General features: G+C 48.5%; 50 non-coding genes across 50 annotated transcripts; all 50 read right to left on the bottom strand.

Moving 5' to 3' along the window:
* Nucleotides 1-35: 35 nt before the first annotated feature.
* Nucleotides 36-154, bottom strand: LOC147951473 (5S ribosomal RNA). Its single transcript, XR_015613783.1, has one exon. It is a non-coding gene; the product is annotated as a 5S ribosomal RNA (ribosomal RNA).
* A 364-nt stretch (nt 155-518) lies between these two features.
* On the bottom strand, nt 519-637 carry LOC147951472 (5S ribosomal RNA). The gene has a single exon (XR_015613782.1). It is a non-coding gene; the product is annotated as a 5S ribosomal RNA (ribosomal RNA).
* A 364-nt stretch (nt 638-1,001) lies between these two features.
* LOC147951471 (5S ribosomal RNA) lies at nt 1,002-1,120 on the bottom strand. Its single transcript, XR_015613781.1, has one exon. It is a non-coding gene; the product is annotated as a 5S ribosomal RNA (ribosomal RNA).
* A 364-nt stretch (nt 1,121-1,484) lies between these two features.
* Nucleotides 1,485-1,603, bottom strand: LOC147951470 (5S ribosomal RNA). The gene has a single exon (XR_015613780.1). It is a non-coding gene; the product is annotated as a 5S ribosomal RNA (ribosomal RNA).
* Nucleotides 1,604-1,967: 364 nt separating this feature from the next.
* Nucleotides 1,968-2,086, bottom strand: LOC147951469 (5S ribosomal RNA). The gene has a single exon (XR_015613778.1). It is a non-coding gene; the product is annotated as a 5S ribosomal RNA (ribosomal RNA).
* Nucleotides 2,087-2,451: 365 nt separating this feature from the next.
* On the bottom strand, nt 2,452-2,570 carry LOC147951468 (5S ribosomal RNA). Its single transcript, XR_015613777.1, has one exon. It is a non-coding gene; the product is annotated as a 5S ribosomal RNA (ribosomal RNA).
* Nucleotides 2,571-2,934: 364 nt separating this feature from the next.
* Nucleotides 2,935-3,053, bottom strand: LOC147951467 (5S ribosomal RNA). The gene has a single exon (XR_015613776.1). It is a non-coding gene; the product is annotated as a 5S ribosomal RNA (ribosomal RNA).
* Nucleotides 3,054-3,419: 366 nt separating this feature from the next.
* Nucleotides 3,420-3,538, bottom strand: LOC147951466 (5S ribosomal RNA). Its single transcript, XR_015613775.1, has one exon. It is a non-coding gene; the product is annotated as a 5S ribosomal RNA (ribosomal RNA).
* A 364-nt stretch (nt 3,539-3,902) lies between these two features.
* On the bottom strand, nt 3,903-4,021 carry LOC147951465 (5S ribosomal RNA). The gene has a single exon (XR_015613774.1). It is a non-coding gene; the product is annotated as a 5S ribosomal RNA (ribosomal RNA).
* A 364-nt stretch (nt 4,022-4,385) lies between these two features.
* On the bottom strand, nt 4,386-4,504 carry LOC147951464 (5S ribosomal RNA). The gene has a single exon (XR_015613773.1). It is a non-coding gene; the product is annotated as a 5S ribosomal RNA (ribosomal RNA).
* A 364-nt stretch (nt 4,505-4,868) lies between these two features.
* Nucleotides 4,869-4,987, bottom strand: LOC147951463 (5S ribosomal RNA). Its single transcript, XR_015613772.1, has one exon. It is a non-coding gene; the product is annotated as a 5S ribosomal RNA (ribosomal RNA).
* A 364-nt stretch (nt 4,988-5,351) lies between these two features.
* Nucleotides 5,352-5,470, bottom strand: LOC147951462 (5S ribosomal RNA). The gene has a single exon (XR_015613771.1). It is a non-coding gene; the product is annotated as a 5S ribosomal RNA (ribosomal RNA).
* Nucleotides 5,471-5,834: 364 nt separating this feature from the next.
* LOC147951461 (5S ribosomal RNA) lies at nt 5,835-5,953 on the bottom strand. The gene has a single exon (XR_015613770.1). It is a non-coding gene; the product is annotated as a 5S ribosomal RNA (ribosomal RNA).
* Nucleotides 5,954-6,317: 364 nt separating this feature from the next.
* On the bottom strand, nt 6,318-6,436 carry LOC147951460 (5S ribosomal RNA). Its single transcript, XR_015613769.1, has one exon. It is a non-coding gene; the product is annotated as a 5S ribosomal RNA (ribosomal RNA).
* Nucleotides 6,437-6,800: 364 nt separating this feature from the next.
* Nucleotides 6,801-6,919, bottom strand: LOC147951459 (5S ribosomal RNA). The gene has a single exon (XR_015613767.1). It is a non-coding gene; the product is annotated as a 5S ribosomal RNA (ribosomal RNA).
* Nucleotides 6,920-7,283: 364 nt separating this feature from the next.
* Nucleotides 7,284-7,402, bottom strand: LOC147951458 (5S ribosomal RNA). The gene has a single exon (XR_015613766.1). It is a non-coding gene; the product is annotated as a 5S ribosomal RNA (ribosomal RNA).
* Nucleotides 7,403-7,766: 364 nt separating this feature from the next.
* On the bottom strand, nt 7,767-7,885 carry LOC147951457 (5S ribosomal RNA). The gene has a single exon (XR_015613765.1). It is a non-coding gene; the product is annotated as a 5S ribosomal RNA (ribosomal RNA).
* A 364-nt stretch (nt 7,886-8,249) lies between these two features.
* Nucleotides 8,250-8,368, bottom strand: LOC147951456 (5S ribosomal RNA). Its single transcript, XR_015613764.1, has one exon. It is a non-coding gene; the product is annotated as a 5S ribosomal RNA (ribosomal RNA).
* A 364-nt stretch (nt 8,369-8,732) lies between these two features.
* LOC147951455 (5S ribosomal RNA) lies at nt 8,733-8,851 on the bottom strand. Its single transcript, XR_015613763.1, has one exon. It is a non-coding gene; the product is annotated as a 5S ribosomal RNA (ribosomal RNA).
* Nucleotides 8,852-9,215: 364 nt separating this feature from the next.
* On the bottom strand, nt 9,216-9,334 carry LOC147951454 (5S ribosomal RNA). The gene has a single exon (XR_015613738.1). It is a non-coding gene; the product is annotated as a 5S ribosomal RNA (ribosomal RNA).
* A 364-nt stretch (nt 9,335-9,698) lies between these two features.
* Nucleotides 9,699-9,817, bottom strand: LOC147951453 (5S ribosomal RNA). The gene has a single exon (XR_015613762.1). It is a non-coding gene; the product is annotated as a 5S ribosomal RNA (ribosomal RNA).
* Nucleotides 9,818-10,181: 364 nt separating this feature from the next.
* On the bottom strand, nt 10,182-10,300 carry LOC147951452 (5S ribosomal RNA). Its single transcript, XR_015613761.1, has one exon. It is a non-coding gene; the product is annotated as a 5S ribosomal RNA (ribosomal RNA).
* Nucleotides 10,301-10,664: 364 nt separating this feature from the next.
* Nucleotides 10,665-10,783, bottom strand: LOC147951451 (5S ribosomal RNA). The gene has a single exon (XR_015613760.1). It is a non-coding gene; the product is annotated as a 5S ribosomal RNA (ribosomal RNA).
* Nucleotides 10,784-11,147: 364 nt separating this feature from the next.
* Nucleotides 11,148-11,266, bottom strand: LOC147951450 (5S ribosomal RNA). The gene has a single exon (XR_015613759.1). It is a non-coding gene; the product is annotated as a 5S ribosomal RNA (ribosomal RNA).
* A 364-nt stretch (nt 11,267-11,630) lies between these two features.
* On the bottom strand, nt 11,631-11,749 carry LOC147951449 (5S ribosomal RNA). The gene has a single exon (XR_015613758.1). It is a non-coding gene; the product is annotated as a 5S ribosomal RNA (ribosomal RNA).
* A 364-nt stretch (nt 11,750-12,113) lies between these two features.
* On the bottom strand, nt 12,114-12,232 carry LOC147951448 (5S ribosomal RNA). The gene has a single exon (XR_015613756.1). It is a non-coding gene; the product is annotated as a 5S ribosomal RNA (ribosomal RNA).
* A 364-nt stretch (nt 12,233-12,596) lies between these two features.
* Nucleotides 12,597-12,715, bottom strand: LOC147951447 (5S ribosomal RNA). The gene has a single exon (XR_015613755.1). It is a non-coding gene; the product is annotated as a 5S ribosomal RNA (ribosomal RNA).
* Nucleotides 12,716-13,079: 364 nt separating this feature from the next.
* On the bottom strand, nt 13,080-13,198 carry LOC147951446 (5S ribosomal RNA). The gene has a single exon (XR_015613754.1). It is a non-coding gene; the product is annotated as a 5S ribosomal RNA (ribosomal RNA).
* Nucleotides 13,199-13,562: 364 nt separating this feature from the next.
* On the bottom strand, nt 13,563-13,681 carry LOC147951445 (5S ribosomal RNA). Its single transcript, XR_015613753.1, has one exon. It is a non-coding gene; the product is annotated as a 5S ribosomal RNA (ribosomal RNA).
* Nucleotides 13,682-14,045: 364 nt separating this feature from the next.
* On the bottom strand, nt 14,046-14,164 carry LOC147951444 (5S ribosomal RNA). Its single transcript, XR_015613752.1, has one exon. It is a non-coding gene; the product is annotated as a 5S ribosomal RNA (ribosomal RNA).
* Nucleotides 14,165-14,528: 364 nt separating this feature from the next.
* LOC147951443 (5S ribosomal RNA) lies at nt 14,529-14,647 on the bottom strand. The gene has a single exon (XR_015613751.1). It is a non-coding gene; the product is annotated as a 5S ribosomal RNA (ribosomal RNA).
* A 364-nt stretch (nt 14,648-15,011) lies between these two features.
* On the bottom strand, nt 15,012-15,130 carry LOC147951442 (5S ribosomal RNA). Its single transcript, XR_015613750.1, has one exon. It is a non-coding gene; the product is annotated as a 5S ribosomal RNA (ribosomal RNA).
* Nucleotides 15,131-15,494: 364 nt separating this feature from the next.
* LOC147951441 (5S ribosomal RNA) lies at nt 15,495-15,613 on the bottom strand. The gene has a single exon (XR_015613749.1). It is a non-coding gene; the product is annotated as a 5S ribosomal RNA (ribosomal RNA).
* Nucleotides 15,614-15,977: 364 nt separating this feature from the next.
* Nucleotides 15,978-16,096, bottom strand: LOC147951440 (5S ribosomal RNA). The gene has a single exon (XR_015613748.1). It is a non-coding gene; the product is annotated as a 5S ribosomal RNA (ribosomal RNA).
* Nucleotides 16,097-16,460: 364 nt separating this feature from the next.
* Nucleotides 16,461-16,579, bottom strand: LOC147951439 (5S ribosomal RNA). The gene has a single exon (XR_015613747.1). It is a non-coding gene; the product is annotated as a 5S ribosomal RNA (ribosomal RNA).
* A 364-nt stretch (nt 16,580-16,943) lies between these two features.
* Nucleotides 16,944-17,062, bottom strand: LOC147951438 (5S ribosomal RNA). Its single transcript, XR_015613745.1, has one exon. It is a non-coding gene; the product is annotated as a 5S ribosomal RNA (ribosomal RNA).
* A 364-nt stretch (nt 17,063-17,426) lies between these two features.
* LOC147951437 (5S ribosomal RNA) lies at nt 17,427-17,545 on the bottom strand. Its single transcript, XR_015613744.1, has one exon. It is a non-coding gene; the product is annotated as a 5S ribosomal RNA (ribosomal RNA).
* A 364-nt stretch (nt 17,546-17,909) lies between these two features.
* Nucleotides 17,910-18,028, bottom strand: LOC147951436 (5S ribosomal RNA). Its single transcript, XR_015613743.1, has one exon. It is a non-coding gene; the product is annotated as a 5S ribosomal RNA (ribosomal RNA).
* Nucleotides 18,029-18,392: 364 nt separating this feature from the next.
* Nucleotides 18,393-18,511, bottom strand: LOC147951435 (5S ribosomal RNA). The gene has a single exon (XR_015613742.1). It is a non-coding gene; the product is annotated as a 5S ribosomal RNA (ribosomal RNA).
* A 364-nt stretch (nt 18,512-18,875) lies between these two features.
* On the bottom strand, nt 18,876-18,994 carry LOC147951434 (5S ribosomal RNA). The gene has a single exon (XR_015613741.1). It is a non-coding gene; the product is annotated as a 5S ribosomal RNA (ribosomal RNA).
* Nucleotides 18,995-19,358: 364 nt separating this feature from the next.
* Nucleotides 19,359-19,477, bottom strand: LOC147951433 (5S ribosomal RNA). The gene has a single exon (XR_015613740.1). It is a non-coding gene; the product is annotated as a 5S ribosomal RNA (ribosomal RNA).
* Nucleotides 19,478-19,841: 364 nt separating this feature from the next.
* LOC147951432 (5S ribosomal RNA) lies at nt 19,842-19,960 on the bottom strand. Its single transcript, XR_015613737.1, has one exon. It is a non-coding gene; the product is annotated as a 5S ribosomal RNA (ribosomal RNA).
* Nucleotides 19,961-20,324: 364 nt separating this feature from the next.
* On the bottom strand, nt 20,325-20,443 carry LOC147951431 (5S ribosomal RNA). Its single transcript, XR_015613726.1, has one exon. It is a non-coding gene; the product is annotated as a 5S ribosomal RNA (ribosomal RNA).
* A 364-nt stretch (nt 20,444-20,807) lies between these two features.
* LOC147951430 (5S ribosomal RNA) lies at nt 20,808-20,926 on the bottom strand. The gene has a single exon (XR_015613715.1). It is a non-coding gene; the product is annotated as a 5S ribosomal RNA (ribosomal RNA).
* A 364-nt stretch (nt 20,927-21,290) lies between these two features.
* On the bottom strand, nt 21,291-21,409 carry LOC147951429 (5S ribosomal RNA). The gene has a single exon (XR_015613704.1). It is a non-coding gene; the product is annotated as a 5S ribosomal RNA (ribosomal RNA).
* A 364-nt stretch (nt 21,410-21,773) lies between these two features.
* Nucleotides 21,774-21,892, bottom strand: LOC147951428 (5S ribosomal RNA). Its single transcript, XR_015613779.1, has one exon. It is a non-coding gene; the product is annotated as a 5S ribosomal RNA (ribosomal RNA).
* Nucleotides 21,893-22,256: 364 nt separating this feature from the next.
* Nucleotides 22,257-22,375, bottom strand: LOC147951427 (5S ribosomal RNA). Its single transcript, XR_015613768.1, has one exon. It is a non-coding gene; the product is annotated as a 5S ribosomal RNA (ribosomal RNA).
* A 364-nt stretch (nt 22,376-22,739) lies between these two features.
* Nucleotides 22,740-22,858, bottom strand: LOC147951426 (5S ribosomal RNA). The gene has a single exon (XR_015613757.1). It is a non-coding gene; the product is annotated as a 5S ribosomal RNA (ribosomal RNA).
* A 364-nt stretch (nt 22,859-23,222) lies between these two features.
* LOC147951425 (5S ribosomal RNA) lies at nt 23,223-23,341 on the bottom strand. Its single transcript, XR_015613746.1, has one exon. It is a non-coding gene; the product is annotated as a 5S ribosomal RNA (ribosomal RNA).
* Nucleotides 23,342-23,705: 364 nt separating this feature from the next.
* Nucleotides 23,706-23,824, bottom strand: LOC147951424 (5S ribosomal RNA). The gene has a single exon (XR_015613698.1). It is a non-coding gene; the product is annotated as a 5S ribosomal RNA (ribosomal RNA).
* Nucleotides 23,825-24,119: the final 295 nt, after the last annotated feature.

Genomic DNA, 24,119 nt, shown 5'->3' with positions numbered 1-24,119 from the left:
CTGTTCCTCACGTACGTACAAAAATAATTAAAAAGGGAATGCAACACGAGGACTTCCCAGGAGGTCACCCATCCTAGTACTACTCTCGCCCAAGCACGCTTAACTTCGGAGTTCTGATGGGATCCGGTGCTTTAGTGCTGGTATGATCGCATCCGACATGTTACCCCCGGCTTCATCCCTTATGCTTCCCACTCCCACGTCCGCTGCAAAGACGGCTATACATTCTTACTACCATTACAACCGTCGCCTACTAATGGATAATGCCCTATACTACTTACTCTCTCGCTCAACTACGAAGACGAGTTTACCACTATTTCCACCCCTCCCTCTATACCGCAGCAACACGTATTTTACACCCCTTTCACAACGCGCTTTTCGCGCCCCAACTCTCCCTAGCCGCGTGACTAACGAGCTCCGAGCTAAAACATATCGCAAATGTCAAAAATATGATGGCAGGCTTAATATATATCACGCACGTGCGTTCTGTTCCTCACGTACGTACAAAAATAATTAAAAAGGGAATGCAACACGAGGACTTCCCAGGAGGTCACCCATCCTAGTACTACTCTCGCCCAAGCACGCTTAACTTCGGAGTTCTGATGGGATCCGGTGCTTTAGTGCTGGTATGATCGCATCCGACATGTTACCCCCGGCTTCATCCCTTATGCTTCCCACTCCCACGTCCGCTGCAAAGACGGCTATACATTCTTACTACCATTACAACCGTCGCCTACTAATGGATAATGCCCTATACTACTTACTCTCTCGCTCAACTACGAAGACGAGTTTACCACTATTTCCACCCCTCCCTCTATACCGCAGCAACACGTATTTTACACCCCTTTCACAACGCGCTTTTCGCGCCCCAACTCTCCCTAGCCGCGTGACTAACGAGCTCCGAGCTAAAACATATCGCAAATGTCAAAAATATGATGGCAGGCTTAATATATATCACGCACGTGCGTTCTGTTCCTCACGTACGTACAAAAATAATTAAAAAGGGAATGCAACACGAGGACTTCCCAGGAGGTCACCCATCCTAGTACTACTCTCGCCCAAGCACGCTTAACTTCGGAGTTCTGATGGGATCCGGTGCTTTAGTGCTGGTATGATCGCATCCGACATGTTACCCCCGGCTTCATCCCTTATGCTTCCCACTCCCACGTCCGCTGCAAAGACGGCTATACATTCTTACTACCATTACAACCGTCGCCTACTAATGGATAATGCCCTATACTACTTACTCTCTCGCTCAACTACGAAGACGAGTTTACCACTATTTCCACCCCTCCCTCTATACCGCAGCAACACGTATTTTACACCCCTTTCACAACGCGCTTTTCGCGCCCCAACTCTCCCTAGCCGCGTGACTAACGAGCTCCGAGCTAAAACATATCGCAAATGTCAAAAATATGATGGCAGGCTTAATATATATCACGCACGTGCGTTCTGTTCCTCACGTACGTACAAAAATAATTAAAAAGGGAATGCAACACGAGGACTTCCCAGGAGGTCACCCATCCTAGTACTACTCTCGCCCAAGCACGCTTAACTTCGGAGTTCTGATGGGATCCGGTGCTTTAGTGCTGGTATGATCGCATCCGACATGTTACCCCCGGCTTCATCCCTTATGCTTCCCACTCCCACGTCCGCTGCAAAGACGGCTATACATTCTTACTACCATTACAACCGTCGCCTACTAATGGATAATGCCCTATACTACTTACTCTCTCGCTCAACTACGAAGACGAGTTTACCACTATTTCCACCCCTCCCTCTATACCGCAGCAACACGTATTTTACACCCCTTTCACAACGCGCTTTTCGCGCCCCAACTCTCCCTAGCCGCGTGACTAACGAGCTCCGAGCTAAAACATATCGCAAATGTCAAAAATATGATGGCAGGCTTAATATATATCACGCACGTGCGTTCTGTTCCTCACGTACGTACAAAAATAATTAAAAAGGGAATGCAACACGAGGACTTCCCAGGAGGTCACCCATCCTAGTACTACTCTCGCCCAAGCACGCTTAACTTCGGAGTTCTGATGGGATCCGGTGCTTTAGTGCTGGTATGATCGCATCCGACATGTTACCCCCGGCTTCATCCCTTATGCTTCCCACTCCCACGTCCGCTGCAAAGACGGCTATACATTCTTACTACCATTACAACCGTCGCCTACTAATGGATAATGCCCTATACTACTTACTCTCTCGCTCAACTACGAAGACGAGTTTACCACTATTTCCACCCCTCCCTCTATACCGCAGCAACACGTATTTTACACCCCTTTCACAACGCGCTTTTCGCGCCCCAACTCTCCCTAGCCGCGTGACTAACGAGCTCCGAGCTAAAACATATCGCAAATGTCAAAAATATGATGGCAGGCTTAATATATATCACGCACAGTGCGTTCTGTTCCTCACGTACGTACAAAAATAATTAAAAAGGGAATGCAACACGAGGACTTCCCAGGAGGTCACCCATCCTAGTACTACTCTCGCCCAAGCACGCTTAACTTCGGAGTTCTGATGGGATCCGGTGCTTTAGTGCTGGTATGATCGCATCCGACATGTTACCCCCGGCTTCATCCCTTATGCTTCCCACTCCCACGTCCGCTGCAAAGACGGCTATACATTCTTACTACCATTACAACCGTCGCCTACTAATGGATAATGCCCTATACTACTTACTCTCTCGCTCAACTACGAAGACGAGTTTACCACTATTTCCACCCCTCCCTCTATACCGCAGCAACACGTATTTTACACCCCTTTCACAACGCGCTTTTCGCGCCCCAACTCTCCCTAGCCGCGTGACTAACGAGCTCCGAGCTAAAACATATCGCAAATGTCAAAAATATGATGGCAGGCTTAATATATATCACGCACGTGCGTTCTGTTCCTCACGTACGTACAAAAATAATTAAAAAGGGAATGCAACACGAGGACTTCCCAGGAGGTCACCCATCCTAGTACTACTCTCGCCCAAGCACGCTTAACTTCGGAGTTCTGATGGGATCCGGTGCTTTAGTGCTGGTATGATCGCATCCGACATGTTACCCCCCCGGCTTCATCCCTTATGCTTCCCACTCCCACGTCCGCTGCAAAGACGGCTATACATTCTTACTACCATTACAACCGTCGCCTACTAATGGATAATGCCCTATACTACTTACTCTCTCGCTCAACTACGAAGACGAGTTTACCACTATTTCCACCCCTCCCTCTATACCGCAGCAACACGTATTTTACACCCCTTTCACAACGCGCTTTTCGCGCCCCAACTCTCCCTAGCCGCGTGACTAACGAGCTCCGAGCTAAAACATATCGCAAATGTCAAAAATATGATGGCAGGCTTAATATATATCACGCACGTGCGTTCTGTTCCTCACGTACGTACAAAAATAATTAAAAAGGGAATGCAACACGAGGACTTCCCAGGAGGTCACCCATCCTAGTACTACTCTCGCCCAAGCACGCTTAACTTCGGAGTTCTGATGGGATCCGGTGCTTTAGTGCTGGTATGATCGCATCCGACATGTTACCCCCGGCTTCATCCCTTATGCTTCCCACTCCCACGTCCGCTGCAAAGACGGCTATACATTCTTACTACCATTACAACCGTCGCCTACTAATGGATAATGCCCTATACTACTTACTCTCTCGCTCAACTACGAAGACGAGTTTACCACTATTTCCACCCCTCCCTCTATACCGCAGCAACACGTATTTTACACCCCTTTCACAACGCGCTTTTCGCGCCCCAACTCTCCCTAGCCGCGTGACTAACGAGCTCCGAGCTAAAACATATCGCAAATGTCAAAAATATGATGGCAGGCTTAATATATATCACGCACGTGCGTTCTGTTCCTCACGTACGTACAAAAATAATTAAAAAGGGAATGCAACACGAGGACTTCCCAGGAGGTCACCCATCCTAGTACTACTCTCGCCCAAGCACGCTTAACTTCGGAGTTCTGATGGGATCCGGTGCTTTAGTGCTGGTATGATCGCATCCGACATGTTACCCCCGGCTTCATCCCTTATGCTTCCCACTCCCACGTCCGCTGCAAAGACGGCTATACATTCTTACTACCATTACAACCGTCGCCTACTAATGGATAATGCCCTATACTACTTACTCTCTCGCTCAACTACGAAGACGAGTTTACCACTATTTCCACCCCTCCCTCTATACCGCAGCAACACGTATTTTACACCCCTTTCACAACGCGCTTTTCGCGCCCCAACTCTCCCTAGCCGCGTGACTAACGAGCTCCGAGCTAAAACATATCGCAAATGTCAAAAATATGATGGCAGGCTTAATATATATCACGCACGTGCGTTCTGTTCCTCACGTACGTACAAAAATAATTAAAAAGGGAATGCAACACGAGGACTTCCCAGGAGGTCACCCATCCTAGTACTACTCTCGCCCAAGCACGCTTAACTTCGGAGTTCTGATGGGATCCGGTGCTTTAGTGCTGGTATGATCGCATCCGACATGTTACCCCCGGCTTCATCCCTTATGCTTCCCACTCCCACGTCCGCTGCAAAGACGGCTATACATTCTTACTACCATTACAACCGTCGCCTACTAATGGATAATGCCCTATACTACTTACTCTCTCGCTCAACTACGAAGACGAGTTTACCACTATTTCCACCCCTCCCTCTATACCGCAGCAACACGTATTTTACACCCCTTTCACAACGCGCTTTTCGCGCCCCAACTCTCCCTAGCCGCGTGACTAACGAGCTCCGAGCTAAAACATATCGCAAATGTCAAAAATATGATGGCAGGCTTAATATATATCACGCACGTGCGTTCTGTTCCTCACGTACGTACAAAAATAATTAAAAAGGGAATGCAACACGAGGACTTCCCAGGAGGTCACCCATCCTAGTACTACTCTCGCCCAAGCACGCTTAACTTCGGAGTTCTGATGGGATCCGGTGCTTTAGTGCTGGTATGATCGCATCCGACATGTTACCCCCGGCTTCATCCCTTATGCTTCCCACTCCCACGTCCGCTGCAAAGACGGCTATACATTCTTACTACCATTACAACCGTCGCCTACTAATGGATAATGCCCTATACTACTTACTCTCTCGCTCAACTACGAAGACGAGTTTACCACTATTTCCACCCCTCCCTCTATACCGCAGCAACACGTATTTTACACCCCTTTCACAACGCGCTTTTCGCGCCCCAACTCTCCCTAGCCGCGTGACTAACGAGCTCCGAGCTAAAACATATCGCAAATGTCAAAAATATGATGGCAGGCTTAATATATATCACGCACGTGCGTTCTGTTCCTCACGTACGTACAAAAATAATTAAAAAGGGAATGCAACACGAGGACTTCCCAGGAGGTCACCCATCCTAGTACTACTCTCGCCCAAGCACGCTTAACTTCGGAGTTCTGATGGGATCCGGTGCTTTAGTGCTGGTATGATCGCATCCGACATGTTACCCCCGGCTTCATCCCTTATGCTTCCCACTCCCACGTCCGCTGCAAAGACGGCTATACATTCTTACTACCATTACAACCGTCGCCTACTAATGGATAATGCCCTATACTACTTACTCTCTCGCTCAACTACGAAGACGAGTTTACCACTATTTCCACCCCTCCCTCTATACCGCAGCAACACGTATTTTACACCCCTTTCACAACGCGCTTTTCGCGCCCCAACTCTCCCTAGCCGCGTGACTAACGAGCTCCGAGCTAAAACATATCGCAAATGTCAAAAATATGATGGCAGGCTTAATATATATCACGCACGTGCGTTCTGTTCCTCACGTACGTACAAAAATAATTAAAAAGGGAATGCAACACGAGGACTTCCCAGGAGGTCACCCATCCTAGTACTACTCTCGCCCAAGCACGCTTAACTTCGGAGTTCTGATGGGATCCGGTGCTTTAGTGCTGGTATGATCGCATCCGACATGTTACCCCCGGCTTCATCCCTTATGCTTCCCACTCCCACGTCCGCTGCAAAGACGGCTATACATTCTTACTACCATTACAACCGTCGCCTACTAATGGATAATGCCCTATACTACTTACTCTCTCGCTCAACTACGAAGACGAGTTTACCACTATTTCCACCCCTCCCTCTATACCGCAGCAACACGTATTTTACACCCCTTTCACAACGCGCTTTTCGCGCCCCAACTCTCCCTAGCCGCGTGACTAACGAGCTCCGAGCTAAAACATATCGCAAATGTCAAAAATATGATGGCAGGCTTAATATATATCACGCACGTGCGTTCTGTTCCTCACGTACGTACAAAAATAATTAAAAAGGGAATGCAACACGAGGACTTCCCAGGAGGTCACCCATCCTAGTACTACTCTCGCCCAAGCACGCTTAACTTCGGAGTTCTGATGGGATCCGGTGCTTTAGTGCTGGTATGATCGCATCCGACATGTTACCCCCGGCTTCATCCCTTATGCTTCCCACTCCCACGTCCGCTGCAAAGACGGCTATACATTCTTACTACCATTACAACCGTCGCCTACTAATGGATAATGCCCTATACTACTTACTCTCTCGCTCAACTACGAAGACGAGTTTACCACTATTTCCACCCCTCCCTCTATACCGCAGCAACACGTATTTTACACCCCTTTCACAACGCGCTTTTCGCGCCCCAACTCTCCCTAGCCGCGTGACTAACGAGCTCCGAGCTAAAACATATCGCAAATGTCAAAAATATGATGGCAGGCTTAATATATATCACGCACGTGCGTTCTGTTCCTCACGTACGTACAAAAATAATTAAAAAGGGAATGCAACACGAGGACTTCCCAGGAGGTCACCCATCCTAGTACTACTCTCGCCCAAGCACGCTTAACTTCGGAGTTCTGATGGGATCCGGTGCTTTAGTGCTGGTATGATCGCATCCGACATGTTACCCCCGGCTTCATCCCTTATGCTTCCCACTCCCACGTCCGCTGCAAAGACGGCTATACATTCTTACTACCATTACAACCGTCGCCTACTAATGGATAATGCCCTATACTACTTACTCTCTCGCTCAACTACGAAGACGAGTTTACCACTATTTCCACCCCTCCCTCTATACCGCAGCAACACGTATTTTACACCCCTTTCACAACGCGCTTTTCGCGCCCCAACTCTCCCTAGCCGCGTGACTAACGAGCTCCGAGCTAAAACATATCGCAAATGTCAAAAATATGATGGCAGGCTTAATATATATCACGCACGTGCGTTCTGTTCCTCACGTACGTACAAAAATAATTAAAAAGGGAATGCAACACGAGGACTTCCCAGGAGGTCACCCATCCTAGTACTACTCTCGCCCAAGCACGCTTAACTTCGGAGTTCTGATGGGATCCGGTGCTTTAGTGCTGGTATGATCGCATCCGACATGTTACCCCCGGCTTCATCCCTTATGCTTCCCACTCCCACGTCCGCTGCAAAGACGGCTATACATTCTTACTACCATTACAACCGTCGCCTACTAATGGATAATGCCCTATACTACTTACTCTCTCGCTCAACTACGAAGACGAGTTTACCACTATTTCCACCCCTCCCTCTATACCGCAGCAACACGTATTTTACACCCCTTTCACAACGCGCTTTTCGCGCCCCAACTCTCCCTAGCCGCGTGACTAACGAGCTCCGAGCTAAAACATATCGCAAATGTCAAAAATATGATGGCAGGCTTAATATATACCACGCACGTGCGTTCTGTTCCTCACGTACGTACAAAAATAATTAAAAAGGGAATGCAACACGAGGACTTCCCAGGAGGTCACCCATCCTAGTACTACTCTCGCCCAAGCACGCTTAACTTCGGAGTTCTGATGGGATCCGGTGCTTTAGTGCTGGTATGATCGCATCCGACATGTTACCCCCGGCTTCATCCCTTATGCTTCCCACTCCCACGTCCGCTGCAAAGACGGCTATACATTCTTACTACCATTACAACCGTCGCCTACTAATGGATAATGCCCTATACTACTTACTCTCTCGCTCAACTACGAAGACGAGTTTACCACTATTTCCACCCCTCCCTCTATACCGCAGCAACACGTATTTTACACCCCTTTCACAACGCGCTTTTCGCGCCCCAACTCTCCCTAGCCGCGTGACTAACGAGCTCCGAGCTAAAACATATCGCAAATGTCAAAAATATGATGGCAGGCTTAATATATACCACGCACGTGCGTTCTGTTCCTCACGTACGTACAAAAATAATTAAAAAGGGAATGCAACACGAGGACTTCCCAGGAGGTCACCCATCCTAGTACTACTCTCGCCCAAGCACGCTTAACTTCGGAGTTCTGATGGGATCCGGTGCTTTAGTGCTGGTATGATCGCATCCGACATGTTACCCCCGGCTTCATCCCTTATGCTTCCCACTCCCACGTCCGCTGCAAAGACGGCTATACATTCTTACTACCATTACAACCGTCGCCTACTAATGGATAATGCCCTATACTACTTACTCTCTCGCTCAACTACGAAGACGAGTTTACCACTATTTCCACCCCTCCCTCTATACCGCAGCAACACGTATTTTACACCCCTTTCACAACGCGCTTTTCGCGCCCCAACTCTCCCTAGCCGCGTGACTAACGAGCTCCGAGCTAAAACATATCGCAAATGTCAAAAATATGATGGCAGGCTTAATATATACCACGCACGTGCGTTCTGTTCCTCACGTACGTACAAAAATAATTAAAAAGGGAATGCAACACGAGGACTTCCCAGGAGGTCACCCATCCTAGTACTACTCTCGCCCAAGCACGCTTAACTTCGGAGTTCTGATGGGATCCGGTGCTTTAGTGCTGGTATGATCGCATCCGACATGTTACCCCCGGCTTCATCCCTTATGCTTCCCACTCCCACGTCCGCTGCAAAGACGGCTATACATTCTTACTACCATTACAACCGTCGCCTACTAATGGATAATGCCCTATACTACTTACTCTCTCGCTCAACTACGAAGACGAGTTTACCACTATTTCCACCCCTCCCTCTATACCGCAGCAACACGTATTTTACACCCCTTTCACAACGCGCTTTTCGCGCCCCAACTCTCCCTAGCCGCGTGACTAACGAGCTCCGAGCTAAAACATATCGCAAATGTCAAAAATATGATGGCAGGCTTAATATATATCACGCACGTGCGTTCTGTTCCTCACGTACGTACAAAAATAATTAAAAAGGGAATGCAACACGAGGACTTCCCAGGAGGTCACCCATCCTAGTACTACTCTCGCCCAAGCACGCTTAACTTCGAAGTTCTGATGGGATCCGGTGCTTTAGTGCTGGTATGATCGCATCCGACATGTTACCCCCGGCTTCATCCCTTATGCTTCCCACTCCCACGTCCGCTGCAAAGACGGCTATACATTCTTACTACCATTACAACCGTCGCCTACTAATGGATAATGCCCTATACTACTTACTCTCTCGCTCAACTACGAAGACGAGTTTACCACTATTTCCACCCCTCCCTCTATACCGCAGCAACACGTATTTTACACCCCTTTCACAACGCGCTTTTCGCGCCCCAACTCTCCCTAGCCGCGTGACTAACGAGCTCCGAGCTAAAACATATCGCAAATGTCAAAAATATGATGGCAGGCTTAATATATATCACGCACGTGCGTTCTGTTCCTCACGTACGTACAAAAATAATTAAAAAGGGAATGCAACACGAGGACTTCCCAGGAGGTCACCCATCCTAGTACTACTCTCGCCCAAGCACGCTTAACTTCGGAGTTCTGATGGGATCCGGTGCTTTAGTGCTGGTATGATCGCATCCGACATGTTACCCCCGGCTTCATCCCTTATGCTTCCCACTCCCACGTCCGCTGCAAAGACGGCTATACATTCTTACTACCATTACAACCGTCGCCTACTAATGGATAATGCCCTATACTACTTACTCTCTCGCTCAACTACGAAGACGAGTTTACCACTATTTCCACCCCTCCCTCTATACCGCAGCAACACGTATTTTACACCCCTTTCACAACGCGCTTTTCGCGCCCCAACTCTCCCTAGCCGCGTGACTAACGAGCTCCGAGCTAAAACATATCGCAAATGTCAAAAATATGATGGCAGGCTTAATATATACCACGCACGTGCGTTCTGTTCCTCACGTACGTACAAAAATAATTAAAAAGGGAATGCAACACGAGGACTTCCCAGGAGGTCACCCATCCTAGTACTACTCTCGCCCAAGCACGCTTAACTTCGGAGTTCTGATGGGATCCGGTGCTTTAGTGCTGGTATGATCGCATCCGACATGTTACCCCCGGCTTCATCCCTTATGCTTCCCACTCCCACGTCCGCTGCAAAGACGGCTATACATTCTTACTACCATTACAACCGTCGCCTACTAATGGATAATGCCCTATACTACTTACTCTCTCGCTCAACTACGAAGACGAGTTTACCACTATTTCCACCCCTCCCTCTATACCGCAGCAACACGTATTTTACACCCCTTTCACAACGCGCTTTTCGCGCCCCAACTCTCCCTAGCCGCGTGACTAACGAGCTCCGAGCTAAAACATATCGCAAATGTCAAAAATATGATGGCAGGCTTAATATATACCACGCACGTGCGTTCTGTTCCTCACGTACGTACAAAAATAATTAAAAAGGGAATGCAACACGAGGACTTCCCAGGAGGTCACCCATCCTAGTACTACTCTCGCCCAAGCACGCTTAACTTCGGAGTTCTGATGGGATCCGGTGCTTTAGTGCTGGTATGATCGCATCCGACATGTTACCCCCGGCTTCATCCCTTATGCTTCCCACTCCCACGTCCGCTGCAAAGACGGCTATACATTCTTACTACCATTACAACCGTCGCCTACTAATGGATAATGCCCTATACTACTTACTCTCTCGCTCAACTACGAAGACGAGTTTACCACTATTTCCACCCCTCCCTCTATACCGCAGCAACACGTATTTTACACCCCTTTCACAACGCGCTTTTCGCGCCCCAACTCTCCCTAGCCGCGTGACTAACGAGCTCCGAGCTAAAACATATCGCAAATGTCAAAAATATGATGGCAGGCTTAATATATACCACGCACGTGCGTTCTGTTCCTCACGTACGTACAAAAATAATTAAAAAGGGAATGCAACACGAGGACTTCCCAGGAGGTCACCCATCCTAGTACTACTCTCGCCCAAGCACGCTTAACTTCGGAGTTCTGATGGGATCCGGTGCTTTAGTGCTGGTATGATCGCATCCGACATGTTACCCCCGGCTTCATCCCTTATGCTTCCCACTCCCACGTCCGCTGCAAAGACGGCTATACATTCTTACTACCATTACAACCGTCGCCTACTAATGGATAATGCCCTATACTACTTACTCTCTCGCTCAACTACGAAGACGAGTTTACCACTATTTCCACCCCTCCCTCTATACCGCAGCAACACGTATTTTACACCCCTTTCACAACGCGCTTTTCGCGCCCCAACTCTCCCTAGCCGCGTGACTAACGAGCTCCGAGCTAAAACATATCGCAAATGTCAAAAATATGATGGCAGGCTTAATATATACCACGCACGTGCGTTCTGTTCCTCACGTACGTACAAAAATAATTAAAAAGGGAATGCAACACGAGGACTTCCCAGGAGGTCACCCATCCTAGTACTACTCTCGCCCAAGCACGCTTAACTTCGGAGTTCTGATGGGATCCGGTGCTTTAGTGCTGGTATGATCGCATCCGACATGTTACCCCCGGCTTCATCCCTTATGCTTCCCACTCCCACGTCCGCTGCAAAGACGGCTATACATTCTTACTACCATTACAACCGTCGCCTACTAATGGATAATGCCCTATACTACTTACTCTCTCGCTCAACTACGAAGACGAGTTTACCACTATTTCCACCCCTCCCTCTATACCGCAGCAACACGTATTTTACACCCCTTTCACAACGCGCTTTTCGCGCCCCAACTCTCCCTAGCCGCGTGACTAACGAGCTCCGAGCTAAAACATATCGCAAATGTCAAAAATATGATGGCAGGCTTAATATATACCACGCACGTGCGTTCTGTTCCTCACGTACGTACAAAAATAATTAAAAAGGGAATGCAACACGAGGACTTCCCAGGAGGTCACCCATCCTAGTACTACTCTCGCCCAAGCACGCTTAACTTCGGAGTTCTGATGGGATCCGGTGCTTTAGTGCTGGTATGATCGCATCCGACATGTTACCCCCGGCTTCATCCCTTATGCTTCCCACTCCCACGTCCGCTGCAAAGACGGCTATACATTCTTACTACCATTACAACCGTCGCCTACTAATGGATAATGCCCTATACTACTTACTCTCTCGCTCAACTACGAAGACGAGTTTACCACTATTTCCACCCCTCCCTCTATACCGCAGCAACACGTATTTTACACCCCTTTCACAACGCGCTTTTCGCGCCCCAACTCTCCCTAGCCGCGTGACTAACGAGCTCCGAGCTAAAACATATCGCAAATGTCAAAAATATGATGGCAGGCTTAATATATACCACGCACGTGCGTTCTGTTCCTCACGTACGTACAAAAATAATTAAAAAGGGAATGCAACACGAGGACTTCCCAGGAGGTCACCCATCCTAGTACTACTCTCGCCCAAGCACGCTTAACTTCGGAGTTCTGATGGGATCCGGTGCTTTAGTGCTGGTATGATCGCATCCGACATGTTACCCCCGGCTTCATCCCTTATGCTTCCCACTCCCACGTCCGCTGCAAAGACGGCTATACATTCTTACTACCATTACAACCGTCGCCTACTAATGGATAATGCCCTATACTACTTACTCTCTCGCTCAACTACGAAGACGAGTTTACCACTATTTCCACCCCTCCCTCTATACCGCAGCAACACGTATTTTACACCCCTTTCACAACGCGCTTTTCGCGCCCCAACTCTCCCTAGCCGCGTGACTAACGAGCTCCGAGCTAAAACATATCGCAAATGTCAAAAATATGATGGCAGGCTTAATATATACCACGCACGTGCGTTCTGTTCCTCACGTACGTACAAAAATAATTAAAAAGGGAATGCAACACGAGGACTTCCCAGGAGGTCACCCATCCTAGTACTACTCTCGCCCAAGCACGCTTAACTTCGGAGTTCTGATGGGATCCGGTGCTTTAGTGCTGGTATGATCGCATCCGACATGTTACCCCCGGCTTCATCCCTTATGCTTCCCACTCCCACGTCCGCTGCAAAGACGGCTATACATTCTTACTACCATTACAACCGTCGCCTACTAATGGATAATGCCCTATACTACTTACTCTCTCGCTCAACTACGAAGACGAGTTTACCACTATTTCCACCCCTCCCTCTATACCGCAGCAACACGTATTTTACACCCCTTTCACAACGCGCTTTTCGCGCCCCAACTCTCCCTAGCCGCGTGACTAACGAGCTCCGAGCTAAAACATATCGCAAATGTCAAAAATATGATGGCAGGCTTAATATATATCACGCACGTGCGTTCTGTTCCTCACGTACGTACAAAAATAATTAAAAAGGGAATGCAACACGAGGACTTCCCAGGAGGTCACCCATCCTAGTACTACTCTCGCCCAAGCACGCTTAACTTCGGAGTTCTGATGGGATCCGGTGCTTTAGTGCTGGTATGATCGCATCCGACATGTTACCCCCGGCTTCATCCCTTATGCTTCCCACTCCCACGTCCGCTGCAAAGACGGCTATACATTCTTACTACCATTACAACCGTCGCCTACTAATGGATAATGCCCTATACTACTTACTCTCTCGCTCAACTACGAAGACGAGTTTACCACTATTTCCACCCCTCCCTCTATACCGCAGCAACACGTATTTTACACCCCTTTCACAACGCGCTTTTCGCGCCCCAACTCTCCCTAGCCGCGTGACTAACGAGCTCCGAGCTAAAACATATCGCAAATGTCAAAAATATGATGGCAGGCTTAATATATATCACGCACGTGCGTTCTGTTCCTCACGTACGTACAAAAATAATTAAAAAGGGAATGCAACACGAGGACTTCCCAGGAGGTCACCCATCCTAGTACTACTCTCGCCCAAGCACGCTTAACTTCGGAGTTCTGATGGGATCCGGTGCTTTAGTGCTGGTATGATCGCATCCGACATGTTACCCCCGGCTTCATCCCTTATGCTTCCCACTCCCACGTCCGCTGCAAAGACGGCTATACATTCTTACTACCATTACAACCGTCGCCTACTAATGGATAATGCCCTATACTACTTACTCTCTCGCTCAACTACGAAGACGAGTTTACCACTATTTCCACCCCTCCCTCTATACCGCAGCAACACGTATTTTACACCCCTTTCACAACGCGCTTTTCGCGCCCCAACTCTCCCTAGCCGCGTGACTAACGAGCTCCGAGCTAAAACATATCGCAAATGTCAAAAATATGATGGCAGGCTTAATATATATCACGCACGTGCGTTCTGTTCCTCACGTACGTACAAAAATAATTAAAAAGGGAATGCAACACGAGGACTTCCCAGGAGGTCACCCATCCTAGTACTACTCTCGCCCAAGCACGCTTAACTTCGGAGTTCTGATGGGATCCGGTGCTTTAGTGCTGGTATGATCGCATCCGACATGTTACCCCCGGCTTCATCCCTTATGCTTCCCACTCCCACGTCCGCTGCAAAGACGGCTATACATTCTTACTACCATTACAACCGTCGCCTACTAATGGATAATGCCCTATACTACTTACTCTCTCGCTCAACTACGAAGACGAGTTTACCACTATTTCCACCCCTCCCTCTATACCGCAGCAACACGTATTTTACACCCCTTTCACAACGCGCTTTTCGCGCCCCAACTCTCCCTAGCCGCGTGACTAACGAGCTCCGAGCTAAAACATATCGCAAATGTCAAAAATATGATGGCAGGCTTAATATATACCACGCACGTGCGTTCTGTTCCTCACGTACGTACAAAAATAATTAAAAAGGGAATGCAACACGAGGACTTCCCAGGAGGTCACCCATCCTAGTACTACTCTCGCCCAAGCACGCTTAACTTCGGAGTTCTGATGGGATCCGGTGCTTTAGTGCTGGTATGATCGCATCCGACATGTTACCCCCGGCTTCATCCCTTATGCTTCCCACTCCCACGTCCGCTGCAAAGACGGCTATACATTCTTACTACCATTACAACCGTCGCCTACTAATGGATAATGCCCTATACTACTTACTCTCTCGCTCAACTACGAAGACGAGTTTACCACTATTTCCACCCCTCCCTCTATACCGCAGCAACACGTATTTTACACCCCTTTCACAACGCGCTTTTCGCGCCCCAACTCTCCCTAGCCGCGTGACTAACGAGCTCCGAGCTAAAACATATCGCAAATGTCAAAAATATGATGGCAGGCTTAATATATATCACGCACGTGCGTTCTGTTCCTCACGTACGTACAAAAATAATTAAAAAGGGAATGCAACACGAGGACTTCCCAGGAGGTCACCCATCCTAGTACTACTCTCGCCCAAGCACGCTTAACTTCGGAGTTCTGATGGGATCCGGTGCTTTAGTGCTGGTATGATCGCATCCGACATGTTACCCCCGGCTTCATCCCTTATGCTTCCCACTCCCACGTCCGCTGCAAAGACGGCTATACATTCTTACTACCATTACAACCGTCGCCTACTAATGGATAATGCCCTATACTACTTACTCTCTCGCTCAACTACGAAGACGAGTTTACCACTATTTCCACCCCTCCCTCTATACCGCAGCAACACGTATTTTACACCCCTTTCACAACGCGCTTTTCGCGCCCCAACTCTCCCTAGCCGCGTGACTAACGAGCTCCGAGCTAAAACATATCGCAAATGTCAAAAATATGATGGCAGGCTTAATATATATCACGCACGTGCGTTCTGTTCCTCACGTACGTACAAAAATAATTAAAAAGGGAATGCAACACGAGGACTTCCCAGGAGGTCACCCATCCTAGTACTACTCTCGCCCAAGCACGCTTAACTTCGGAGTTCTGATGGGATCCGGTGCTTTAGTGCTGGTATGATCGCATCCGACATGTTACCCCCGGCTTCATCCCTTATGCTTCCCACTCCCACGTCCGCTGCAAAGACGGCTATACATTCTTACTACCATTACAACCGTCGCCTACTAATGGATAATGCCCTATACTACTTACTCTCTCGCTCAACTACGAAGACGAGTTTACCACTATTTCCACCCCTCCCTCTATACCGCAGCAACACGTATTTTACACCCCTTTCACAACGCGCTTTTCGCGCCCCAACTCTCCCTAGCCGCGTGACTAACGAGCTCCGAGCTAAAACATATCGCAAATGTCAAAAATATGATGGCAGGCTTAATATATATCACGCACGTGCGTTCTGTTCCTCACGTACGTACAAAAATAATTAAAAAGGGAATGCAACACGAGGACTTCCCAGGAGGTCACCCATCCTAGTACTACTCTCGCCCAAGCACGCTTAACTTCGGAGTTCTGATGGGATCCGGTGCTTTAGTGCTGGTATGATCGCATCCGACATGTTACCCCCGGCTTCATCCCTTATGCTTCCCACTCCCACGTCCGCTGCAAAGACGGCTATACATTCTTACTACCATTACAACCGTCGCCTACTAATGGATAATGCCCTATACTACTTACTCTCTCGCTCAACTACGAAGACGAGTTTACCACTATTTCCACCCCTCCCTCTATACCGCAGCAACACGTATTTTACACCCCTTTCACAACGCGCTTTTCGCGCCCCAACTCTCCCTAGCCGCGTGACTAACGAGCTCCGAGCTAAAACATATCGCAAATGTCAAAAATATGATGGCAGGCTTAATATATACCACGCACGTGCGTTCTGTTCCTCACGTACGTACAAAAATAATTAAAAAGGGAATGCAACACGAGGACTTCCCAGGAGGTCACCCATCCTAGTACTACTCTCGCCCAAGCACGCTTAACTTCGGAGTTCTGATGGGATCCGGTGCTTTAGTGCTGGTATGATCGCATCCGACATGTTACCCCCGGCTTCATCCCTTATGCTTCCCACTCCCACGTCCGCTGCAAAGACGGCTATACATTCTTACTACCATTACAACCGTCGCCTACTAATGGATAATGCCCTATACTACTTACTCTCTCGCTCAACTACGAAGACGAGTTTACCACTATTTCCACCCCTCCCTCTATACCGCAGCAACACGTATTTTACACCCCTTTCACAACGCGCTTTTCGCGCCCCAACTCTCCCTAGCCGCGTGACTAACGAGCTCCGAGCTAAAACATATCGCAAATGTCAAAAATATGATGGCAGGCTTAATATATACCACGCACGTGCGTTCTGTTCCTCACGTACGTACAAAAATAATTAAAAAGGGAATGCAACACGAGGACTTCCCAGGAGGTCACCCATCCTAGTACTACTCTCGCCCAAGCACGCTTAACTTCGGAGTTCTGATGGGATCCGGTGCTTTAGTGCTGGTATGATCGCATCCGACATGTTACCCCCGGCTTCATCCCTTATGCTTCCCACTCCCACGTCCGCTGCAAAGACGGCTATACATTCTTACTACCATTACAACCGTCGCCTACTAATGGATAATGCCCTATACTACTTACTCTCTCGCTCAACTACGAAGACGAGTTTACCACTATTTCCACCCCTCCCTCTATACCGCAGCAACACGTATTTTACACCCCTTTCACAACGCGCTTTTCGCGCCCCAACTCTCCCTAGCCGCGTGACTAACGAGCTCCGAGCTAAAACATATCGCAAATGTCAAAAATATGATGGCAGGCTTAATATATACCACGCACGTGCGTTCTGTTCCTCACGTACGTACAAAAATAATTAAAAAGGGAATGCAACACGAGGACTTCCCAGGAGGTCACCCATCCTAGTACTACTCTCGCCCAAGCACGCTTAACTTCGGAGTTCTGATGGGATCCGGTGCTTTAGTGCTGGTATGATCGCATCCGACATGTTACCCCCGGCTTCATCCCTTATGCTTCCCACTCCCACGTCCGCTGCAAAGACGGCTATACATTCTTACTACCATTACAACCGTCGCCTACTAATGGATAATGCCCTATACTACTTACTCTCTCGCTCAACTACGAAGACGAGTTTACCACTATTTCCACCCCTCCCTCTATACCGCAGCAACACGTATTTTACACCCCTTTCACAACGCGCTTTTCGCGCCCCAACTCTCCCTAGCCGCGTGACTAACGAGCTCCGAGCTAAAACATATCGCAAATGTCAAAAATATGATGGCAGGCTTAATATATATCACGCACGTGCGTTCTGTTCCTCACGTACGTACAAAAATAATTAAAAAGGGAATGCAACACGAGGACTTCCCAGGAGGTCACCCATCCTAGTACTACTCTCGCCCAAGCACGCTTAACTTCGGAGTTCTGATGGGATCCGGTGCTTTAGTGCTGGTATGATCGCATCCGACATGTTACCCCCGGCTTCATCCCTTATGCTTCCCACTCCCACGTCCGCTGCAAAGACGGCTATACATTCTTACTACCATTACAACCATCGCCTACTAATGGATAATGCCCTATACTACTTACTCTCTCGCTCAACTACGAAGACGAGTTTACCACTATTTCCACCCCTCCCTCTATACCGCAGCAACACGTATTTTACACCCCTTTCACAACGCGCTTTTCGCGCCCCAACTCTCCCTAGCCGCGTGACTAACGAGCTCCGAGCTAAAACATATCGCAAATGTCAAAAATATGATGGCAGGCTTAATATATATCACGCACGTGCGTTCTGTTCCTCACGTACGTACAAAAATAATTAAAAAGGGAATGCAACACGAGGACTTCCCAGGAGGTCACCCATCCTAGTACTACTCTCGCCCAAGCACGCTTAACTTCGGAGTTCTGATGGGATCCGGTGCTTTAGTGCTGGTATGATCGCATCCGACATGTTACCCCCGGCTTCATCCCTTATGCTTCCCACTCCCACGTCCGCTGCAAAGACGGCTATACATTCTTACTACCATTACAACCGTCGCCTACTAATGGATAATGCCCTATACTACTTACTCTCTCGCTCAACTACGAAGACGAGTTTACCACTATTTCCACCCCTCCCTCTATACCGCAGCAACACGTATTTTACACCCCTTTCACAACGCGCTTTTCGCGCCCCAACTCTCCCTAGCCGCGTGACTAACGAGCTCCGAGCTAAAACATATCGCAAATGTCAAAAATATGATGGCAGGCTTAATATATATCACGCACGTGCGTTCTGTTCCTCACGTACGTACAAAAATAATTAAAAAGGGAATGCAACACGAGGACTTCCCAGGAGGTCACCCATCCTAGTACTACTCTCGCCCAAGCACGCTTAACTTCGGAGTTCTGATGGGATCCGGTGCTTTAGTGCTGGTATGATCGCATCCGACATGTTACCCCCGGCTTCATCCCTTATGCTTCCCACTCCCACGTCCGCTGCAAAGACGGCTATACATTCTTACTACCATTACAACCGTCGCCTACTAATGGATAATGCCCTATACTACTTACTCTCTCGCTCAACTACGAAGACGAGTTTACCACTATTTCCACCCCTCCCTCTATACCGCAGCAACACGTATTTTACACCCCTTTCACAACGCGCTTTTCGCGCCCCAACTCTCCCTAGCCGCGTGACTAACGAGCTCCGAGCTAAAACATATCGCAAATGTCAAAAATATGATGGCAGGCTTAATATATATCACGCACGTGCGTTCTGTTCCTCACGTACGTACAAAAATAATTAAAAAGGGAATGCAACACGAGGACTTCCCAGGAGGTCACCCATCCTAGTACTACTCTCGCCCAAGCACGCTTAACTTCGGAGTTCTGATGGGATCCGGTGCTTTAGTGCTGGTATGATCGCATCCGACATGTTACCCCCGGCTTCATCCCTTATGCTTCCCACTCCCACGTCCGCTGCAAAGACGGCTATACATTCTTACTACCATTACAACCGTCGCCTACTAATGGATAATGCCCTATACTACTTACTCTCTCGCTCAACTACGAAGACGAGTTTACCACTATTTCCACCCCTCCCTCTATACCGCAGCAACACGTATTTTACACCCCTTTCACAACGCGCTTTTCGCGCCCCAACTCTCCCTAGCCGCGTGACTAACGAGCTCCGAGCTAAAACATATCGCAAATGTCAAAAATATGATGGCAGGCTTAATATATACCACGCACGTGCGTTCTGTTCCTCACGTACGTACAAAAATAATTAAAAAGGGAATGCAACACGAGGACTTCCCAGGAGGTCACCCATCCTAGTACTACTCTCGCCCAAGCACGCTTAACTTCGGAGTTCTGATGGGATCCGGTGCTTTAGTGCTGGTATGATCGCATCCGACATGTTACCCCCGGCTTCATCCCTTATGCTTCCCACTCCCACGTCCGCTGCAAAGACGGCTATACATTCTTACTACCATTACAACCGTCGCCTACTAATGGATAATGCCCTATACTACTTACTCTCTCGCTCAACTACGAAGACGAGTTTACCACTATTTCCACCCCTCCCTCTATACCGCAGCAACACGTATTTTACACCCCTTTCACAACGCGCTTTTCGCGCCCCAACTCTCCCTAGCCGCGTGACTAACGAGCTCCGAGCTAAAACATATCGCAAATGTCAAAAATATGATGGCAGGCTTAATATATACCACGCACGTGCGTTCTGTTCCTCACGTACGTACAAAAATAATTAAAAAGGGAATGCAACACGAGGACTTCCCAGGAGGTCACCCATCCTAGTACTACTCTCGCCCAAGCACGCTTAACTTCGGAGTTCTGATGGGATCCGGTGCTTTAGTGCTGGTATGATCGCATCCGACATGTTACCCCCGGCTTCATCCCTTATGCTTCCCACTCCCACGTCCGCTGCAAAGACGGCTATACATTCTTACTACCATTACAACCGTCGCCTACTAATGGATAATGCCCTATACTACTTACTCTCTCGCTCAACTACGAAGACGAGTTTACCACTATTTCCACCCCTCCCTCTATACCGCAGCAACACGTATTTTACACCCCTTTCACAACGCGCTTTTCGCGCCCCAACTCTCCCTAGCCGCGTGACTAACGAGCTCCGAGCTAAAACATATCGCAAATGTCAAAAATATGATGGCAGGCTTAATATATACCACGCACGTGCGTTCTGTTCCTCACGTACGTACAAAAATAATTAAAAAGGGAATGCAACACGAGGACTTCCCAGGAGGTCACCCATCCTAGTACTACTCTCGCCCAAGCACGCTTAACTTCGGAGTTCTGATGGGATCCGGTGCTTTAGTGCTGGTATGATCGCATCCGACATGTTACCCCCGGCTTCATCCCTTATGCTTCCCACTCCCACGTCCGCTGCAAAGACGGCTATACATTCTTACTACCATTACAACCGTCGCCTACTAATGGATAATGCCCTATACTACTTACTCTCTCGCTCAACTACGAAGACGAGTTTACCACTATTTCCACCCCTCCCTCTATACCGCAGCAACACGTATTTTACACCCCTTTCACAACGCGCTTTTCGCGCCCCAACTCTCCCTAGCCGCGTGACTAACGAGCTCCGAGCTAAAACATATCGCAAATGTCAAAAATATGATGGCAGGCTTAATATATACCACGCACGTGCGTTCTGTTCCTCACGTACGTACAAAAATAATTAAAAAGGGAATGCAACACGAGGACTTCCCAGGAGGTCACCCATCCTAGTACTACTCTCGCCCAAGCACGCTTAACTTCGGAGTTCTGATGGGATCCGGTGCTTTAGTGCTGGTATGATCGCATCCGACATGTTACCCCCGGCTTCATCCCTTATGCTTCCCACTCCCACGTCCGCTGCAAAGACGGCTATACATTCTTACTACCATTACAACCGTCGCCTACTAATGGATAATGCCCTATACTACTTACTCTCTCGCTCAACTACGAAGACGAGTTTACCACTATTTCCACCCCTCCCTCTATACCGCAGCAACACGTATTTTACACCCCTTTCACAACGCGCTTTTCGCGCCCCAACTCTCCCTAGCCGCGTGACTAACGAGCTCCGAGCTAAAACATATCGCAAATGTCAAAAATATGATGGCAGGCTTAATATATATCACGCACGTGCGTTCTGTTCCTCACGTACGTACAAAAATAATTAAAAAGGGAATGCAACACGAGGACTTCCCAGGAGGTCACCCATCCTAGTACTACTCTCGCCCAAGCACGCTTAACTTCGGAGTTCTGATGGGATCCGGTGCTTTAGTGCTGGTATGATCGCATCCGACATGTTACCCCCGGCTTCATCCCTTATGCTTCCCACTCCCACGTCCGCTGCAAAGACGGCTATACATTCTTACTACCATTACAACCGTCGCCTACTAATGGATAATGCCCTATACTACTTACTCTCTCGCTCAACTACGAAGACGAGTTTACCACTATTTCCACCCCTCCCTCTATACCGCAGCAACACGTATTTTACACCCCTTTCACAACGCGCTTTTCGCGCCCCAACTCTCCCTAGCCGCGTGACTAACGAGCTCCGAGCTAAAACATATCGCAAATGTCAAAAATATGATGGCAGGCTTAATATATACCACGCACGTGCGTTCTGTTCCTCACGTACGTACAAAAATAATTAAAAAGGGAATGCAACACGAGGACTTCCCAGGAGGTCACCCATCCTAGTACTACTCTCGCCCAAGCACGCTTAACTTCGGAGTTCTGATGGGATCCGGTGCTTTAGTGCTGGTATGATCGCATCCGACATGTTACCCCCGGCTTCATCCCTTATGCTTCCCACTCCCACGTCCGCTGCAAAGACGGCTATACATTCTTACTACCATTACAACCGTCGCCTACTAATGGATAATGCCCTATACTACTTACTCTCTCGCTCAACTACGAAGACGAGTTTACCACTATTTCCACCCCTCCCTCTATACCGCAGCAACACGTATTTTACACCCCTTTCACAACGCGCTTTTCGCGCCCCAACTCTCCCTAGCCGCGTGACTAACGAGCTCCGAGCTAAAACATATCGCAAATGTCAAAAATATGATGGCAGGCTTAATATATACCACGCACGTGCGTTCTGTTCCTCACGTACGTACAAAAATAATTAAAAAGGGAATGCAACACGAGGACTTCCCAGGAGGTCACCCATCCTAGTACTACTCTCGCCCAAGCACGCTTAACTTCGGAGTTCTGATGGGATCCGGTGCTTTAGTGCTGGTATGATCGCATCCGACATGTTACCCCCGGCTTCATCCCTTATGCTTCCCACTCCCACGTCCGCTGCAAAGACGGCTATACATTCTTACTACCATTACAACCGTCGCCTACTAATGGATAATGCCCTATACTACTTACTCTCTCGCTCAACTACGAAGACGAGTTTACCACTATTTCCACCCCTCCCTCTATACCGCAGCAACACGTATTTTACACCCCTTTCACAACGCGCTTTTCGCGCCCCAACTCTCCCTAGCCGCGTGACTAACGAGCTCCGAGCTAAAACATATCGCAAATGTCAAAAATATGATGGCAGGCTTAATATATACCACGCACGTGCGTTCTGTTCCTCACGTACGTACAAAAATAATTAAAAAGGGAATGCAACACGAGGACTTCCCAGGAGGTCACCCATCCTAGTACTACTCTCGCCCAAGCACGCTTAACTTCGGAGTTCTGATGGGATCCGGTGCTTTAGTGCTGGTATGATCGCATCCGACATGTTACCCCCGGCTTCATCCCTTATGCTTCCCACTCCCACGTCCGCTGCAAAGACGGCTATACATTCTTACTACCATTACAACCGTCGCCTACTAATGGATAATGCCCTATACTACTTACTCTCTCGCTCAACTACGAAGACGAGTTTACCACTATTTCCACCCCTCCCTCTATACCGCAGCAACACGTATTTTACACCCCTTTCACAACGCGCTTTTCGCGCCCCAACTCTCCCTAGCCGCGTGACTAACGAGCTCCGAGCTAAAACATATCGCAAATGTCAAAAATATG

The sequence above is a fragment of the Triticum urartu genome, unplaced genomic scaffold (genome assembly GCF_056163025.1).
Source record: "Triticum urartu cultivar PI428250 unplaced genomic scaffold, HENAU_Tu73 scaffold283, whole genome shotgun sequence".
NCBI classification, from domain to species: domain Eukaryota; kingdom Viridiplantae; phylum Streptophyta; class Magnoliopsida; order Poales; family Poaceae; genus Triticum; species Triticum urartu.
This window is presented reverse-complemented; position numbering and strand designations above follow the sequence as displayed.